General features: G+C 46.3%; 1 long non-coding RNA gene across 1 annotated transcript; it reads left to right on the top strand.

The window, feature by feature from the left end:
• Positions 1 to 972: 972 nt before the first annotated feature.
• On the top strand, positions 973 to 3,827 carry LOC138990010 (uncharacterized). Its single transcript, XR_011466202.1, has 3 exons — positions 973 to 1,483; positions 1,801 to 1,991; positions 3,565 to 3,827. It is a non-coding gene; the product is annotated as an uncharacterized lncRNA (long non-coding RNA).
• Positions 3,828 to 4,638: the final 811 nt, after the last annotated feature.

Genomic DNA, 4,638 nt, shown 5'->3' with positions numbered 1-4,638 from the left:
AGTTGGCTCTTTGCATCATGTGGCCGAAGTATTGGAGTTTCCGCTTTGGCATCAGTCTTTCCAGTGAATATTCAGTGTTGATTTCCTTTAGGATTGACTGGTTTGATCTCCTTGCAGTCCAAGGGGCTCTCAAGAGTCTTCTCCAGCACCACAATTCGAAAGCATTAAATCTTTAGCATGCAGCCTTCTTTATGGTTCAGCTTTCACATCTGTACATGTCTATTGGAAAAACCATAGCTTTGACTATACGGACCTTTGTCGGTAAAGTAATGTCTATTCTTTCTAATATACTGCCTAGGTGTGTTATACCTTTTCTTCCAAGGAGCAAGCGTCTTTTAATTTCATAGCTACAGTCACCTGGGAATTAATTCCTGTCCTATAGGGATCTAACTAACTTCCCCCTATCCTCTTGGGAAAAAAAACAGTTTTGTTTCCATTTACAATTCATCCCATCATTGCCTTTTCCACACACATCTGTGCTTTTTTGACTTTTCCCTTGATCTTGTTATAAAATCTGCATGCTTCCCTTGTATCTTTTAAATACATATTTATTTGTGTATTTGTATGAGAGTCATGGTTTTACCTTTTTCTTTTAAGCCTGTGTGTTTGTATATGTGGGCTTCCCTGGTGGCTCAGCTGGTAAAGAATTCACCTGCAATGCAGGAAACCCTGGTTCGATTCCTGGGTCAGGAAGATTCCCTGGAGAAGGGAATGGCTACCCACTCCAGATGGATGGCCCCAGGTGTCCCTGAATACCAAGTATGGAGCAGCATGACTTTGAAAGTGATGAAGGGCTCTGGGGCCTGGATTTATCTGTCCAGAGAGAGAAAGCTTTTCATGTGGCCTCGGGGCAGAGTGAAGATATTGGCAATGAGGTCCTTCCTGTGGATTCTTGTTTGATCCCGGACTCAACTGAGATTGAATTTCTCAGCAGCTCTGACTGAGGTATGTGCCTGTGGTTGGTGGGGTGGGGGTGGTGCAGACTCAGGGCCAGATGTTATTTGGTGTGGAGAAGTTGAGAAGTGTGAAGTTTCCTTCATCTAAGATTGATGGGACAAGTGTCCTGGATGCTGGGCCCTGCAGGCTGGTCTGGACTTGGTAGGAACATTTGTGCAGCTGGGTGTCTGCACCACAGATTCACTACAAGTCCGACTGGTTTGGAGATGTGGTATGCAGATGACTGGTATGGAGGTTCCTTAAAAACCGAAAACAGAGCTATCATATGATCCTGCAATCCCACCCCTGGGCTTATAGCTTATAGCTACATAAAAATATAGTCCAGAGGATATATGCACCCCAGTGTTCATTGCAGTGCTATTGACAATAGCCAGCACACGGGAGCAACCTAAATGTCCGTCGTCAGAGGAATGGATGAAGATGTGGTACAGATATACAACGGAATATCATTCAGCCACAAAAAAAGAATGAAATAGTGCCGTTTGCAGCAACATGGACGGACCTGGAGATGATCACACGAAGTGAAGTAAGTCGCATAGAGAAGGATAAATGTATGATAGCCTTATATGCAGAATTAAAAACGATACAAATGAACTTATTTACAAAACAGGAGCAGACTCACAGGCTTAAAGAGAAAGAATTGATGGTTACTAGGGAAGGGACAGCTTTCCAGTTGGACGTGTACATACTGCTATGTTTAAAATGGGTAACCAACAAGGACCTACTGTATAGCACAGGGAACTCTGCTCAGTATTATGTAGCAACCTAAATGGGAAAAGAATTTGATAAAGAATACATGTTGTTGTTTAATTGCTTCAGTCTTGTCCGACTCTTTTCCAACAGCACGGACTGTGGCCCTCTAGGCTCCTCTGTCCATGGGATTCTCCAGGCAAGGATATTGGAGTGAGCTGCCGTTTCCTTCTCCAGAGGATCTTCCCAACCCAGGAATCAAGCCCACGTTTCTTGTGTCTCCTGCATTAGCAGATGGATTCTTTACCACTGAGCCACCAGCGAAGCCCACAGAATAGATACAAGTATGTGTATAACTGTGCATCTCAAACTAACACGACATTAATCAACTCTGTGCCAATCTAAAATAAAAAGTTAAAAAAAACCCCAAAGGTATAAAAGATAAACAATGAAAAGTAAAAAACAGAAAGGAGGGAGTTTCTGGAAGGTGAGTTTAAGGATAGTATTTCAGACTCTGAATGACTAAAAGCAGCAGTCACGACCATCACGACACAGTAACTTTCCGGAATAAGACAGAATCGAACTCCGCACACCTGAAACCCTTCCCGGAGAGAGAAGGGTGTGCAGGGCCCTGTCATGAGTGAGGATGCGGTCATCCTTCCTGCCCAAGCCTGGGCCTGACTCCTGAGACCCGGGCCAACATGATGGGCAGGGAGTGGGCTGGCTGGGCTGACAGTGATGAGAACAGTGAGCCACCAGGAAGTGAGGGCGTTTTGAGGGGAGGACCTGCTGGAGGGCTGGAACCTTGGCTCCAGAGCTCAGTGGAGATGCCGGGGCAACAGCTGCTCTCGGGGGCTGAGAGACGCTGCTGCTAAGGAGAAGCCCCGAACTCCTGGGGCTCACGCTGCAGTATCTTTGGCTGGATAACCCAGCTGTGGGCACCTTTCAGGGACCTGGTCATTCTAGCTCCTTAAAAATCTTCCAGCTATGGGTTGAAATTTGGAATTTGAGATCACCTTTGATCTTGGAAATTCAAGACTGAACACATGCAGGAACAATGTCCAGAATATATATTATAAAATACAAGTTAACATATAAATATAAAAACAAAACGGACCCACAGTCTGCAGCAACCAGAAGCCAGCCTGTTATCTCTGTCAGCCTTGTTGAAAGTCAGAGTACTGCTGTAGCAGCCAGCCGGCAGCCAAACTAAAACCCCTGAAACGACTGGTCCCGAATGGCCAGGGCTTGATTAATAACTGACAACTGAACCCACTGCAGTATTCTTGCCTGGAGAATCCCATGGACAGAGGAGTGTGATGGGCTACAGTCCATGGGGTCGCAAAGAGTCAACGCTTCTGAGGGTCTTAGCAGCCCTGATTTTTGTCCCTGCTTCCTATTAGGGCCAGGGAAAGCCAAATACACGTGCCTGGCCAGCCACAGAGGATGCCCAGCTTCTAGTGCGGGGGCAACGGCCTCCAGCCAGGCATCCCTGGAGCGCCCCTTTCCCCATTACAGAGCTTTCCCACTCCTCCGCCTGCCTTTGTGTCTGCCAAAACCAAGCGAGGGGGACTGACTCCCCTGCTGTAACCAGCTATGAGTAAAGAGCCCTGGCTTGTTCTCATCTGAGTGGTCTTTGTTTATGGAAACAAAAGCTTGGATCTGACCGACAGCCAGACCTGAAACAGAGTGGGCAGGGCCAGCTCGGAGGACTCCTGACTCAGAACTTCTCCCAATTCCTGGAGTTGGGATGAGATTGGGGGTGATGGGTGGGGGCGCAACCCAAGGCTTGAGGGATAGTTTCAGTGGGTACTTCCCGGGGCCCTGATGGCAGGGAGAGACGAGGAAGTTTCAGGAGGGTGGGGTCCCGGAATTCCCTGGCAGTACAGTGGTTAAGATTCTGTGCTTCCCCTGCAGGGGCCATGGGCTCAGTCCCTGGTGGGGGCGCTATGTGCTCCACCGCATGCTATGGAGCAGCCAAAAAAAAAGAAAGAAAAATGAGTGGGAGTCCTGCCTGTCACTTTGCGTTCCTGGGAATTTCAGAGACCTGGAAGCCCTTGAAAGCCATTTGCTCGAGCAGGCAGTCTCCGGAACCTGGCACGAGCCTTCCTGGCTGCCCACAGTGGGGTGGCCCCAGGTACGTGCGGAAGATCGAGGACTGCAGGAGGAGGGCCAGGCCCACCAGCAGCTGAGAAGACCAGCCAGGTGTGGATAGAATTACAGGTGTCAAGTTTTAACTTCAAAAAATGATCTGGCATAAATTTGCCTTTAGAAAAACAGTTGCAAGAATAGTAAAAAGAACTTCCACATGATTCATCTAGATTCTCCAAATCATTTCATTGTGTTTGTTTTATCCTTCTCCATTGTCTCCCCTATGAGTGTGTGTGTTTGCTTGCGCATGTTTGCGTTGGTTTTTCCTGAACCATTTATGAGTATGTTGTGTGATGCAATGCTGACGAAGTCTGGGAAGAGGTGACCAGATAGTTTTATAACCAGGAACTTGTCCTTGGGTTGAGATGTAGTTCCTGTTGATAGAGGACCTGATGATACTCAGGTGAGCACCACTGTGTCTCCCTTAGGAATTCTTCCTGCAGCATTGCTTGTGAAAGCCAAGAACACAACCTCAGCGCCCACTACCAATGCGACTGAATCAGTATGGCACATCTATTTAAGAGAACACTGCCAGTTGTAAAAAAGAATGAGCCAGCTCGATATATACTGATGTGAAATAATATTCTTGTCAAAATTGTGAATAACAATTCTTGTTGTTCAGTCGCTGTCTTATTTGACTCTTTGTGCAACATACCAGGCTTCCCTGTCCTTCACTATCTCCCAGAGTTTGCTCAGATTCATGTCCATTGATTTGGTGATGCTATTATATGCTAATATAAGAATATATATATATATACACCTATATATATATATAATATTCTAAGATTTAAAAAGTTATGGTACCAAAAACAATGTAAGTTGTGGGCATGTCTTTTTATT

This window comes from Bos mutus, chromosome 11 (genome assembly GCF_027580195.1).
Source record: "Bos mutus isolate GX-2022 chromosome 11, NWIPB_WYAK_1.1, whole genome shotgun sequence".
Taxonomy (NCBI): Eukaryota; Metazoa; Chordata; class Mammalia; order Artiodactyla; family Bovidae; genus Bos; species Bos mutus.
The sequence above is the reverse complement of the archived record's forward strand: the minus strand, read 5'-3'. Positions and strand labels throughout refer to the sequence as shown.